Source organism: Lutra lutra, chromosome 3 (assembly GCF_902655055.1).
Source record: "Lutra lutra chromosome 3, mLutLut1.2, whole genome shotgun sequence".
Taxonomy (NCBI): Eukaryota; Metazoa; Chordata; class Mammalia; order Carnivora; family Mustelidae; genus Lutra; species Lutra lutra.
The window spans coordinates 51,712,472-51,728,283 of record NC_062280.1 but is presented as its reverse complement, the minus strand read 5'-3'; positions in this window follow the sequence as shown (position 1 = coordinate 51,728,283).

The following is a 15,812-nucleotide window of genomic DNA, read 5'->3' as shown; positions in this document are numbered from 1 at the left end:
AAATCTTTCCAAATAACACAAAGTCTAGACTTGCTTTTCTTCATTTACTTGAAATTATATATTTGAAGCTATTCACCCAATAGCATATTTTACAGCAATAAAAACCAAATAAACAAAGAAATAAAAAGCAAGATGGGTAAATACTAACAATAAATTAAACAGTAAATCCCAAAAAATTACATACTACATAATACCCATTTTCTTAAAGCTAAAACAACTATAATTACAATTTATAATTTTTAGGGTTAGGCATAACTTATATAGACATAAAACTACATAAAAAGGACAAAAAGGCAATGATGAACAATGGCACAAAACCATGGATTACAGTTTGTGGGAAGAGGCTAAAAGATGGGATAGAGAAGGGAGACATGGTTAGATTTGATTTTGTACCACTAGATAAAGGTTATTATCAAGGACCTAGTTTTGGTTTGGGATACCAAATTCATGGGTGCTTATTACATTTCTAAAAGTAACTGCATCAGTCTGTGTATCAGCCTTTATCCCATCAGGAAAACAGAAACTGCACCAATTATTTTAACAGAATTTAATATCAGAAAGTGGTTAAATAAATATTTGAGGAATTAAAAAGCCAAAGAGAACATGAAAGTAGCATCGCTATAGTAACACAGGAACCAGCTACCATCCTTAGGGCTAGAAGAACAAAATGAAAAGATCAGGATTATAAAATCTTGAAGCACAGAGGAGGGACTACATGGAGGCTGAAGAGGGGGCTCTACCAGGCTTGGGCTAGCCCCTCTAAGGAGACACAACAAAGTTAGTCTTGAAAAATGCTAGAAGAAGCCAGAAACTGGAACCAACTAATTTTGTCAGGGTAAGAAGCCATTGTCGAAACAATATTAATAGGAACAACAAGCAAAACAGGAAGGAGAAGGCCCTTTACCAACCCCTCACCTTCTGGTCTCTCTCTGTAGATCCCTATTGGTGGAACGTAACAGGAAGCCAGCTGGTCAAGGAGGAACACGATTAGTAAAATCCTAGCCCCATAAACATGGTAGAGAATGGTGGGTTTGGCACTGAGGAACAATAGCTTACTAACTGTCATGGACAGGTAGGCTAGGTTATACTGTCCTGACAAGGTCAAATTCTTGAACACTATGAAAGTGTATTTCCCACCCATTCCTCCATATCCAGTGCAGGTGAGCAGGGAGGATCTGTCCATCAGAACCACTCAAGGCCGTGGGCTTAGTTCCACAATCACCACAGCAGTGGGAAAGATGTATGGATCATACACTTGCTTTGAATGCTTCTGTTCAGAAATGATTCATATTACATCTGGTCATGTTTTGTTGGTCAAAGCAAGTCTATGACCATGCCAAAATTCAGAGGGTATGGGAAGAGAGTCCATGCCCAAAAAGCCAAGGAAATAAATAAAATGGTCCATTCATGGGTTAATAATGAGTATGCATTATAAACCAAGAATTACCATTAATCAAATTCCAGGCACCCTGAACACACCATACAAGCACACAGACACATGCACACACAGGCATGCACTTTATAAAAACACACCGACTTTCAAAATCAAACCTTGTCATGTAACAATAAGTATTCCATAGGAGCCACAGTGAGATATACCCAGTCTCCAAGATAGTATAAGGACTTAGACTGCATATCTGCACCATTACTTTTAAGATTTTGTCCCCTAGACTGAAGTACTAAAGAAAGAAACATGTTGCAAATTTTAAGGATATTTTTATCAGATTTAAGAAAACAATGTAACAATCCAAGAAGGATTTCCCTGACATGAAATATGGTCTCCTTGAGAGGGCTGAATTAGGCCAACAATTCAAACTGGTTTCATCCTAAGTACCAATGTCCAGTGTGTGACAGGCATGACTGGGTGGAGGATCTGCCAGCCTTCTTATGCAAATACTCTTCCCTCCTTTCTCCCAACTGTGGTCACGAGTTGCTTCTTGAACCTTTGAGAAGCTGCACTTTTCTAACTGGTTATAGCCAGTACTCATGTTTCACCTTCATCTTTACTGAGTCAAGTGCCACCGTGTGAATCTCCAGATCTCTCCTCTGTATGACTAATTCCTTGAGGAGCAGACTTCCATTTTTCTTCTCTAAACACTCTGGTTTAGCCTGTTTCCTTGAGGCAGCCAGGTACACAAAATGGAAGACAGCACACACCTGCCAATTTCACACTTCTAAAAATAAGTTTCTTGGCAGAGGCAGAAGAAAAATGGAAGGTCTTTCATTTTCCAGTCATGAGAGCTACTGTCCCACCCCTTCTATTTTTCAGCCAGAACATAGACAGTAAGACAATCCAGATGAGCCAAGGTTTACTCAGACAAGTGTGTTAGCCAGGACCTGCTAATGAGCAGTCAGACAGCCATGCTGTGCTAAAAAATGTTAAATGGCCCTCTCCCAAGCTCACAATTTTAACCCCTAAATCCTATCTGAGCATATATACATAGACTTGAGATAGAAGAGAGTTTATACAAGACGGGGAGGGGTTCTAATGACCAGAAGACCCTAGTACTTCCTGGTATCCCCCAACCTTGTCCCTAATAAGCTTTGTCCCTGATAAGATCACTTCGGTCCTCAGGGTCCTTTCAGGATGCCTATTTTAGGGGCATTAGTCTCTAGATTCATCTCTTTTCAACTAATCATCTTCCTAACAGCACCAGCAGGTGTGGCTTAGGTGCTATGTTCGGCCGGACTCTTCTTGGAAACTTCAGGTGGCAGAATGCCAGTTCAAACTGCTTCGGCAAGAAAAAGTTCTTTTTGACTCAAACCTGAAAATGTGTCCAGCATGATGGGTCCAAAGATTCAATCAACGATTGTAGCCAGGAATCTGGCTTTGTTCCTCTTGGGTCTGCTCTCCTCTTCTTGGCTTCCTTCTCGGGCGGGCTCTTCCAGTGTGGCAGCAAGGTGGCCACCAGCAGCTCCAGCTCCACTCCCACCCAGGTTAGGAGCCCTGGCTTCTTTCCAAGGGCTCCAACAAAAGTTGGGGCAATGTGTCTTTCACAGCACCCAAATCCTGAGTCATATAAGGAGCCAGGGTCATGGTCAGCCTTGCCCCACACCACTTGCACTGTGAGTGGTGAAGCATAAGTGTACACGGAGCATATCAGGGAATGGATACGCCGGCAAAAAATTCATATCAATGTATGCTAAGTCCCAGGATGGATGATTTAATAAGGATGCAGACTGAACCTAAGAGCTCTCACGCAACGTCCAGTCAGTTCCTCAGGCACCGTTCAATAAAATAAAAGTGCAGCAAAAAAGAATTCAAGATGTAGTAAGGGGAAAATTTAATAGTAGTCTGCTTTATTTTTAACAGCGTGGAAGAAGAAAAGGGAGAGAGGGAAGGAAGAAGGATGGAGGAAGAGAGGGACGAAATGAGGGAGGGAGAGACCAAACAAGACTCAGAGCTTTAAATAAAGGAGGACTCTAGCACTACGCCTAAAATTTTAAGAAGTCCCATACCTGCCCTAGGATTACTGTCAATTCCTGGGATATTTGTGTTCTTCCAGGTGAAATAATGAGATAGCCTGTGCTTCCTTTTGCATTTTGTACAACCCCTCGTCACACCTTGACTTCTGCCCCTCCTATCTTCTGTGCAGCAACAAAGGCAAAGAGTTTTTAAGGCAGTTTTCATTGGCCTGTGTGTACTGGCTATGACACTCCAACAGTATTGGATGAGGGCCAAGTATTGGATTTCCCAAATCTGAGCAAAGACCCAGGATGTCCCTAGAGTTTCAGTGCACACCCCTCTCCCCAGGAAAGCAGTGATGGGAGTGCCTCAGTTTCTTCTAGAACACAGCCCTTCAGCTTCCACCTGTAGCCCCTCTCTCCATAAGGTTCCAACTCAAATCCTTAAAGCTGGCAGGAGGACGGGAGCTGAAGCAAGGGCCACACTGTCGTCCCCTCCTAAGCCCATCAGGAAAAATTTCTCCTTCCTTCATCAAGCAAAATCCTTGCAGCAAGTTTACTCAAAGAGATCCACTTTCCATTCTCCTACCAGGTGAATAAACTTTTCCTAGACACCACTGAATACCAACATAAGCCCAAGCCAGGATCTCTAATAAGCACCAACAAATATCAAACTGTCCCCCCAGCTATGTATGAAAGGTTCCTTTGGAATCATATCTTCATATAGGGTCTACCTAGATTTCTTCCCTTATCTCACTATAAGACAGTTAATGGCTCTGATTGTTTTCTCAAGTACCTCATCCATTAACTGTAGGGACAGATCATTGAGTTACCACCAGAAATGCCAGATGGCATTTTGCCCAATACGGCCTTTTTCTTACCATTGTTTTATCCTCCTTTGTCATCATTTCTAATCTTCAGTACATTTTTCTTCCATCTGGGTCCACAGCCCCAGGCCAGATTCTCATCTCTACTTCTCTACCTCTATAACTCACTTTCCTTGCCCCACTTTTGAAGTAGTTACACTTAAAACAAAGTACGAAAGTGGACATCACCAATTCCTTCAGTACCGCAGTATCAACACATGCCTTGGAATGTTTTGGTTCAAAAGCTCACCAAGCAAAGAAAATTAAGGTTCAGATTCAAAGGACAGGAGACATTAGTGCATCCTACTTAACCTGCATAGAATGGATCGAATGCACGAAGGCAGGCACAAAGGCTGTAGCTCAACCGTGAGTCACATGAGATGAATGGAAATGTTGGAAGCACAGCTCCAAATAAGAAGCCATGGTAAAAGGAACTTCAGCATAGTCCAGGCAACCAGACACTGTGCAGAACACAGAGGCTACAGCTTCTGCTCTGCACTAAGCATATTAAACTAAAGAAACAAGCAAAAAACTCTTACCTCTTACTTCTTAACTCTTACCTAAAAGGCACATTGCCCTTTTGAAGAAAAATGGCAAACACGGAGCAGAAATTAGAGACCTATTTACTTTCTACTTCCCAATATCCTGAAGTAAACTAGAAACAGCTTCCTAGAGCTCTCATTCTCTACTTGACAGCGTTTTAATGAAATGTCATGCTATCAGGTTACTTATTTATTTAATGTCCCCAGCTACAGTGCCTTGTTGGAATTCACCTGGGAGTTTTGACAAGCAAAATCATGCAGCAAATCTTTGGTGGCTGAGACATACCATATTTATTTGATTAGAAATGGAGATTCTATGAAAAGAAAAATTAAAGAACAAGAACTTTAATCAGAACCAGATAAGAAGTTTGATAGGGCTAATCACAGAACACAGTTTTTAACTCTGTAAAGATTAAATGAGCCTTCAGAATGACCTGTGGTTTGAAGTCTTCCAGAGAACACCTGAAAGAGCTGTATGAGGGTAGAAATTTGTGTTGGAACAATGGAGAGCTCAGATTCCACGCTCTGTAGAAGGCAAGGAAAGAAGCAACCAGAGATGATCTCCTTACCTGGTTTCTTGAGAGTACTCACTGCCTACTTCATTCTTCATTGACCCTACACCTTAATCCTATCCAGCTTCCCTTGTTATACAACAAAAAACAATCTTAAAAATAAAACAACAAAACCTACATGTTATAGGTGCCTTGCATATATATTTAATAAATGCTGTTGCTTAGAAAAATGAAAAAAAGGAAGAAGGGAGGGAGAGAGGAAGAAAAGGAGGAAGGAAAAGAGGAAAAGGAAGGAGCAAGGAAAAGAGAAAGGGAAAAACCAAGGGAGGGACAAGAGAAGAAAAATAATAATACTCAATATTCTACATGTTCCATGTAAAAACATTACCACTTCACTTTCTAAAGGAAAAAAACAGGACTATCAACATATTTTATCCTGACTTATTAATTTATTTGTATATAAATGTATAAAGAGAAATTTTAGGCCATTTCTCTTAACAAACTTAATACACACATTTATTAAGAAAGAAAGATTAAACAAGAACAGAACTTTTCTAGAAAGTTTCAATACATAGTCTCAGAGCCCACGAAAGTAGAAACATATAAAATAATCCATGAGGGTATGGCTACTAAGTGAGCCTTTTTCCTAAAGATTAAAAGGAGAAATCTGTCCATATTCTGTGGTCCAGCTTTATACTCCAACCTAAGACAGGAACCATAAGGTGCTCACAAAAACTTGATCACCCTCTCTATCTTATGCTCTTCTTTAAAAGATTAGTTTGTTTTAAGGAGGAAAGTAACATACTTTTTCAAGTATTTATTAGACAATCCAACTACTTTTCAAACTTGGAGGAAAATGTGATTCCCTCAGCTTCAGGAAAGCAAAGACACTGGAAGAATTGTGAGTTTCAGACTCTGGAAACACGAGTAGCAGAAGCAAACATTCTATCACTTCATTTTCTGAATTTGGCTTTTTAAAGTTTATATTTGAGGTTTGTCAGTCCTCTACTTTTCCTCTCCATCACAGACAGATAATATTTATTCTAAGGAAGCCCAAGTCATCTAAAGTTTTATCGGTTAGGCTTAACATTGTGAAAAATACAGAAGTAAACTTCAGGAAAAGGTGTGAATTTTAATTTATATGTATAAGTTCACTCACAACTCCCCAACAATTATTCTATGGCAGCAATGAATAACTTAAGAGGACCTGAAACCAGGGATTACACAGGCCTTAAAACATGAGCAATTATTATATGGTTTTGCCTATTTATGGAGCATAAGAAATAGCATGGGGGATATGGGGAGATGGAGGAGAAGGGAATTGGGGGAAATTGAGGGAGAGACGAACCATGTGAGACCGTGGAGTCTGAAAAAACAATATGAGGGTTTGGAGGGGCAGGAGGTGTGAGGTTGGGTGAGCCTGGTGATGGGTAGTATGGAGGGCGCGTATTGCATGGAGCACTAGGTGTGGTGCATAAACAATGAATTCTGGAACATTGAAAAGAAATTTTAAAAATAAGTAAAAATTAAAAAAAAAAAAACACTAACAATGAGAAAAACAAAAACAGCTCCAATTAGGCATGGAAGGAACTGAGAAATTGCCACTTCATCCTAACAACACGTAAAAAGCTCAACACACTGAAAAATCAACAGCTCTTTGTAGATCCATCAGAGATGTGATTCATAAGCCAAACCACTGCCCTGAAAGTTGGAGAGACTGATGGAGAATCACAGCCCACTGAAATACAAATCCACGAGCAGAAACCACCACGGGAGTCAGTAAAACCTGAACTGTAACGGATGGACTGCTGGAGACTCAGTGTGGACCAGTCAGAATTAAAAAACTCCATCAGGGGTCAACAAGAGGGGTTCCACACTTTTGTGAGCTTTCTCTCCAGGGGCCCTACCAGGGCCTCACAGGAAATACCAGAGAAAAATTCCTTGTGCTTCCAGCAAGGAGAAAGGAACAGGAACCATTTTGAAAAACATAGAATAGGGCACCTGGGTGGCTCAGTTGGTTAAGCAGCTGCCTTTGGCTCAGGTCATGGTTCCAGGGTCCTAGATCGAGCCCCGCATCGGGGTCCCTGCTCAGCAGAGAGCCTGCTTCTCTCCCTCTGCCTGCCACTCTGCTTATTTGTGCTCTCTATCTCTCTGTCAAATAAATAAATAATGTCCCTAAAAAAAAAAGGAAAAAAAAAAACACAGAATATCCCATTTTTCTTAACAAGGTCTGCTCTCAGGAAAAACAATTTACCAGAAAAATTGAGGAACATTTTACAATTTTAACCTACTAGGGATTTATCAGAGCCTAACCTATCTGGGAGAAGGGAAATATCCAATCCAGTAGGCTATAGCCTCTTGAAGGAAGGAGGATACCCAACTCCAGCCCCCGCTAGCCATCCGGTCCCAATCAGGGGGTTAGGGAGAGATTGAAAAGCACTGGCAAAGTTCACAGCTCACAGGCAAAGGCTCACCAAAGGACTGAGACTGAATTGTGATGTTCAGCTTTGGTTTTCTTTTTCAACATACTTGGATATTTGGGGTCTTTTCTGGCTTCATACAAATTTTAGAATTGTTTGATCCAGCTCTGTGAAAAAAGTTGGTGTTATTTTGATAGGGATTGCTTTGAATCTGTACATTGCTTTGGGTACTATCAACATTTTAACAATATCTGTTCTTCCAATCCATGAGCATGTAATTGTTATTCCATTTCTTTGTGTCTCTTCCACAATTTCTTTCATAAGGGTTCTATAGTTTTCAGAGTATTCATCCCTTACCCTCTTTGGTTAGAGAATATCTTATTGTTTTTAGTGCAACTGTAATGGGACTGATTCCTTGATTTCTCTTTCTGCTGTTCATTATTGTTGTATAGAAATGCAACAGATCTCTGCACATTGATTTTATATCCTGCAAATTTGCTAAATTCCTGTATTCTAGCATTTTTGGTGGAGTCATTTGGGTTTTCTACAAGAACATATCATATCATCTGCAAATAGTGAAAGTTTAACTTCTTCCTTCCTATTTGGATGCCCTTTATTTCTTCTGTTGTCTGAGTGTTGAGGCTAGGACTTCCAGTACTATATTGAACAACAGTGGTGAGAGTGGACATCCCTGTCATGTTTCTTCCCCATTGAAGAAATTCGCTGTGGGTCTTATACATATGGCCTTTATGATATGAGGTACTTCCTTCTATGCCTACTTTCTTGAGGGTTTTTAATCAAGAAAGGATGTTGTATTTTGTCAAATGCTTTTTCTGCATCTATTGAGAGTATCATATGGTTCCTATCCTTTCTTTTATTAATGTGGTATATCAAGTTGATTGATTTCCAAATGTTGAATCACCCCTATAGCCCAGGAATAAATCCTACTTGGTTGTGTTGAATAAACCTTTTAATGTACTATTAGATTTGATTAGCTAATATCTTGGTGAGAATTTTTGCATCCACGTTCATCAGGGATATTCACCTGTAATTCTCCTGTTTTACTGGGGTCTTTGTCTGGTTTTGGGATCAAGATCATGCTGGCCTCATAGAGTGAGTTTGGAAGTTTTCCTCCCATTTCTATTTTTTGAACATTTTCAGAAGAATAGCTATTAATTCTTCTTTAAATGTTTCGTAGAATTCCCCTGCAAAGCCACCTGGCCCTAGGCTTTTGTTTGTTGGGAGACTTTTTTTTTTTTAAGATTTTATTTATTTATTTGACAGAGAGAGATCACAAGTAGGCAGAGAAGCAGGCAGAGAGAGAGAGAGAGAGAGAGAGGGAGAAGCAAGTTCCCCGCTGAGCAGAGAGCCCGATGTGGGGCTTGATCCCAGGACCTTGAGATCATGACCTGAGCCAAAGGCAGAGGCTTAACCCACTGAGCCATCCAGGTGCCCCTGTTGGGAGACTTTTGGTTACTGATTCAATTTATTTTCTAGTTATGGGTATGTTTAGATTTTGCATTTCTTCCTGGTTCAGTTTTGTCAGTTTGTATGTTTCTAGGAATTTATCCATTTCTTCTAGATTGCCTAATTTGTTTGTACATAATTGCTCATAATATTCTAATTGTATTTCTGCAGTGTTGATTGTGATCTCACCTCTTTCATTCATGATTTTATTTATTTGGGTCCTTTCTCTTTTCTTCATGATAACTTTAGCTAGGGATTTATCACTTTTGTTAATTCAGCTTCTAGTTTCCTTGATCTGTCTTGATTTCTTTATCATTGATTTCTGCTCTAATCTTTATTATTTTCTTCTCCTGCTGGATTTAGGCTTTATTTGAAGTTTTTTCCCAGCTCTGTTAGGTGGAAGGTTAGGTTGTGTATTTGAGACTTTTCCTGCTTCTGGAGGAAGGCCTGTATTGCTACCAACATCCCTCTTAGGACTGCCTTTGCTGCGTCCCAAAGGTTTTGGACCATCGTGTTTTCATATTCATTTGCTTCCATATTTTTTTTTAATACTTCTTTAATTTCTTAGTTGACCCCTTCATTCTTTAGTAGGATGTTCTTTAACCTCCATGTATTTGTGGTCCTTCCAAATTTTGTCTTATGGTTGACTTCAAGTTTCATAGTGTTCTGGTCTGAAAATATGCATGATGTGATCTCAATCTTTTGTACCAGTTGAGGCCTGATTTGTGACCTTGTATGTGATCTGTTTTGGAGAATGTTCCATGTGCACTCAAAAAGAATGTGTATTCTGCCACTCTCAGATGAAATAATCTGAATATATCTGTTAATTCTATTTGGTCCCGTGTGTCATTTAGAGCCATTGTTTTCTTTTTGATCTGCTTAGACGATCGAGTGAGTGGGGTGTTAAAGTCCACTATTACTATATTATTATCAATGAGTGTCTTTAAGTTTCTTATTAATTGATTTATATATTTGGCTGCTCCCAAGTTAGGAGCAGAAACATTTACAATTATTTGATCTTCTTGTTGGGACACCTCTTTATTATGATATAATGTCCTTCATCTCTTATTGCAGTCTTTGGTTTAAAATCTACTTGTCTGGGGCACCTGGGTGGCTCAGTGGGTTAAAGCCTCTGACTTCAGCTCAGGTCATGATCCCAGGGTTATGGGATCGAGCCCCACATCAGGCTCTCTGCTCAGCAGGGAGCCTGCTTCCTACTCTCTCTCTCTCTCCCTGCCTCTCTGCCTACTTGTGATCTGTCAAATAAATAAATAAAAATCTTTATAAAATAAAATAAAGTAAAATAAAATCTACTTGTCTGATATAACTATGGCTGTTCCCACTTTCTTTTGGTGTCCATTAACATGATAAATGGTTCCCTACCCCCTTGCTTTCAATCTAGAGGTGTCTTTGGGTCTAAAATGATTCCCTTGTAAGCAGCATATTGATGGGTCCTGTTTTTTGTTTGTTTGTTTGTTTGTTTGTTTTTGCTTTTTAATCCATTCTAATACCCTATGTCTTTTGATTGGAACATTTAGCCCACTTACATTCAGAGTAATTATTGAAAAATGTGAATTTAGTGTCATTATGTTATCTGTAAAGTTGCTGTTCCTGTAGATTGTCTCTGTTCCTTTCTAGTTTTTGTTACCTTTGATCTCTCTTTCCCGCTCAACGTGTCCCCTTGAATATTTCTTGCAAAACTGGTCTCGTGTTCACAAACTCCTTTAGGTTTTGTTTATCTTGGAAACTCTTTATCTCTCCTCCTATTTTGAATGAAGCCTTGCTGGATAAAGTATTCTTGGCTGCATATTTTTCCCACTTAGCATGTTGAATATATCATGCCACTCCTTTCTGGCCTGCAAGTTCTCTGTGGACTCGTCTACTGCTACCCTTATGTGTCCACCCCTGTAGGCTAAGGACATTTCTTCCCTAACTACTTTCAGAATTCTCCCTTAATCTTGGATTTTGCAATCACTATGATATGTCATGGTGTTGACCTGTTTTTGTTGATTTTAAGGGGAGATCTCTGTGCTTCATAGACTTGAAAGCCTACTTCCTTTCCCAGATTCAAGAAGTTCTCAGGTATAATTTGTTCAAATAAACCTTCTGCCCCTTTTTTGCACTCCTCTTCTTTTGGAATTCCTATGATATGGATATTATTGCACTTTATAGAATCACTGAGTTTTCTAAGTCTACCTCCATGATCTAATAGTTTCCTTTCCCTCTTCTTTTCAGTTTCATTATTTTCCATTTTATCTTCTCTATCACCTACTCTCCTCTGCTTCTTCAGTCCTCATTGGGATTATATCCACTCTGTTTTGCATCTAGTTATAGCATTTTTACCTCAGTCTGACTAGTTTTTAGGTCTTTAATCTCTGCAGCAAGGGTTTCTCTGGTGTCCTCTGTGTTTTTTCCAAGTATAGCTAAATAGTCTTATGACTGTTGATCTAAATTCTTGTTCAGATATATTGCTCTGTTTTCAGCAAGTCCCTGGCTGTAATATCTCCCTGCCCTTTCTTTTTGGAAGAATTCCTCCTTCTTGTCATTTTGGCAAAGTTTATATCTTTTGCACAAAATGAAAGCTTGTTATATTTCCTGCACCTCAGAGTAATGCTATATTAAAAAGTGGTCATAAAACGTCCAGGGCCTGGCACTTCAAGAAATGGTTCTGGTGTATGCTGTGTGCACTCTGCTGTTGCATTTTGGCTGCTCTTTTTCACTGGTCAGTCCTCTGCAGACCTCCTCCTTGCTTGCATGGGGAGTGCTTGGACATTTATCTAGGTGTGCTTTCATTTGTTTGTGGGGAAAAAAAAACTTGGGAAAGAAAGAAAGAAGGAAGAAAAGAAAGAAAGAAAGTGGGTGGGGGGAGCCTGCTCAAAATAAATAAACAAATAAATAAAACTGAATTAAAAAAAAAACCTGTAAGCCCAATTCCAAAGAAAAAGAAAGGAGAAAAAAGAAGTCTGATCCAAAAAAGAGAGAGAGAGAGAGAGAAGGAAAAGGAAATGAAAAAACAAACAAACAAAAAACTGTAAGCCTAATTCCAAAGGGAAAGAAGGAGGGGGAAAGGAGGAAAAGGAAGGAAGGAAGGGAGGGAGCAAGGGATAGGGAGATAGATAGATAGCTTGGTCCTATTTCCACCAGAAGTGCAGTAAAATCTTTAAAAAAATTATAAATAAAGTTTATTAATTTAAAAGATGAACAATAATGCAAAGACAATTAAAATGTATTGGGCAAGAATATATCTTCCACAAAGACTAAAATACAGATTCATTAATTCAGCAACAACATTTGAGCGTCTATCGTGCAGGAGCCACTGTCCTAGGGAATAAAATAAATGAAACCTGTATCCTGCCTCGTGGGGTGAGGATATAATTACATACGTATAATATATTGCAAGAAATGTTATAATAAAGATATGTATGAATATTTGGAGCACAGTGGAAGGAGATATAGTAGAGTTTCAACATTTAATTTATCTACAGAACTATGGAAATGACCATCTGTGAAGATGAAGTATTATCACAATAAATGAATATGTTAATTTTTACAAAATATATAACTTAATAGTAATATGAAAAGAAAAACCCTAATGATAAATCAGTGCTTTAGAATTCTTTTTTTTTTAAGATTTTATTTATTTATTTGACAGAGAGAGAGACAGCTACAGAGGAACCCAAGCAGGGGGAATGGGAGAGGGAGAAGCAGGCTTCCCATGAAGCAGGGAGCCCGAGGCTGGGCTCTATCCCAGGATGCTGGGATCATGACTGAGCCAAAGGCAGACACTTAACAACTGAGCCACCCAGGTGCCCCAGTGCTTTAGAATTCTTCAGCTAGTGCTATTCCACTGCTAAGGATTAGAATATCTTGAAAACAAGTGGTTTTGATACCCAGATATCTGCATTTAGAATTTCCTGATTTTTTTTTTCCTTTACTAAAGCTCAGTAGTTCTCAACCTTCAGGAAAAATAAGAATTAGTATAGTAGGTTTATAAACACAAAATTATATGTGTTGTATTTTGTAGCTTGCCTAAAAAGAAGTTCTTGAATTTTTTTGACCACATGATGTTCTCTTACCTCTCTACTAGATTTGTTTCAGGTGTTTTGCCAAAAAATGCAATAGTAGAGTGGGATCTAACATGATAAAACAAATTGTTTTAATTTAAATTTAAAATACACCCATTCCAGCTACAATGGAAAAAACAAGAAATAACAAGTGTTGTTGAGGACATGGAGAAAAGGAAATCCTCATTCACTGTTGATAGGAATATAAACTGGTGCAGCCATGGTGGAAAACAGTGTGGAGTTTGCTCAAAGAATTAAAAATAAAAACACCATGTGATCCAGTAATACCGCTACTGAGTATATACCCCAAAAAAACAAAAACACTAATTCAAAAGGTATATATATGTGCCCTGTGTTTATAGCAGCATTATTTAATAGCCAAGATATGAAAGAAACCCAAGTGTCCATCAAGAGATGATGGTATGTACATGCAATGGAATATTACTCAGCCATAAAAAAGAATAAGATCTTGCCCATTTGTGGCATGGGTGATCTAGAGGGTAATATGCTAAGTGAAATAAGTCAGACAGAGGAAAACAAATGCCAAATGATCTCACTTATATGTGGAATCTAAAAAACAAACAAACAAACCAAAAAAACCAGACTTCTATGAACAGAAAATGGTGGATGCCAGAGGAGAGGTGGGGGGAGTTGAAATAGATAAAGAGAATTAAGAGGCACAAGCTTCCAGTTCTAAACTAAATAAGTCATGGAGATGAAAAAGTACAGCATAAGAAATATAGTCAAATACTGTAAAAGGTTGTGACTACACTAATCTTGGTGAGCACTGACTAATGTATAGAATTGTTAGATCAATATTTTGTATGCCTGAAACTAATATAACATTGTGTGTTAACTGCAATTCAATAAAATAAAATAAGCTCCTTCTTAGATCGTTTTAAAAGAGGTGATTTCAAGCTTAGATTGGGATTCAATATGCTAACCCATATAATCTGACTGGAAAATGTATAAAATGTGATGTTACCCCCAGGAATTCTCATTGCCGAGTGCATCACTGGTTGAAACACATAAAATTGAAACTACTAAATGAGTAACTTAAAGGATTTTGCACGAACTCAAATATTAACTTACTGTTGACAAAAATGGAAAAGTAGAAAATTATACACAAGTAATCATTTTCCAAACATTATAATGTGAAATACAAAACTGCTGAATTCCAACTATGTGTGGCATTCCTTTCTCCTAAATCTCTGTACAGTACACCCAGACTTAGTCACAACCACATCTTTTTTTTTTAATGGCAGTTGGCTGGCACTACTTGCTTTGCATATTGTGAAATTCCCCCCACAGACATGAGTGGTTTCATGAATATTTAGATGACAACAAGTTGAAGGTAGGATGTCAGTATATAGCCATATTTCTGCTTGTTCTTAAGGACAAGGAAGGAAAGAAGGAACACAAAGTTGGTTTATCTACTCCCAAGTCATACAAAACAGATTAGAATTTTCCAAGGTATGTTTTCAGAATACCAGGCTCTAGAGATACTAGAGATACTTCATAAAGAATTCCATGAACAAATGACTTTGGTAAATGACACAGAGCATATTCCCTTCTTGGAAACTCACAAGGCACATTAAATATTAAATATTAGAAACATTAGAAATATTAGAAAACTCTCGTAAGTTTAATAGTAAAGTAATGTGTTTCACTCTGTTTAACCAGTATTCCCAGACTTAATTTATTATGGCACAACAGAATGTGCCATCCCAAAATATGTCATTTGCACATAAGGATTATTTTGAGCTAAAGGCACTTAAAGAACAATAAAAAATGCTGCACCAGGGAAAAACTATAGGGCTATTCTTCAAAGTGTGTCTCCCATTTTAAGCAGAAATTCTTACTTTATAAAATGGATAAATGATGGGGGTTTTATTCCATTTTCATGAACATTCACCATAGAATTACCTGATTAAAACTTCCCTTATACATTTAAAGTGAACTAAGTTTTAATTTGTTTTTATTAGTTAACTCTCATGCAATTCTTTCAGAAAAATAATAATTGATGTGGGCTTTTTAAAACTATTGAATGTCAAAATGGTTCTTCCCACGTAAGTATGATATGATCGTAAAAATTGAAGACCCCAGAATTCAGCAATACAGTAACTAATGAAGTCTTCTATTAAGCATATTTATTAAAATAACTTGCACAGGGGCGCCTGGGTGGTTCAGTTGGTCAAACAGCTGCTTTTGGCTCAGGTCATGATCCCAGGGTCCTGGGATCAAGCCCGCCTCAGGCTCCCTGCTCAGTGGAGAATCCGCTTTCCTCCCTCTGCCTCTCCTACATTCTCATGCTCTCTTTCTCTCAAATTCATTAATTAGCTAATTAATTAATTTTAAAAAATAAAGTAACTTGCACAAAGTAGGCACTTATTAAATTCTACTTGAATTGAACTGAGCTGAATTGAATTGAAACAGTATGCTTAAGGGGGGGAAGCTAAAAAAATGAACTACAGTCTTCTCCAACATGTTTCTACAAACCAATTATTTCATAGGTAGAGGAATTCTGCCAATATAG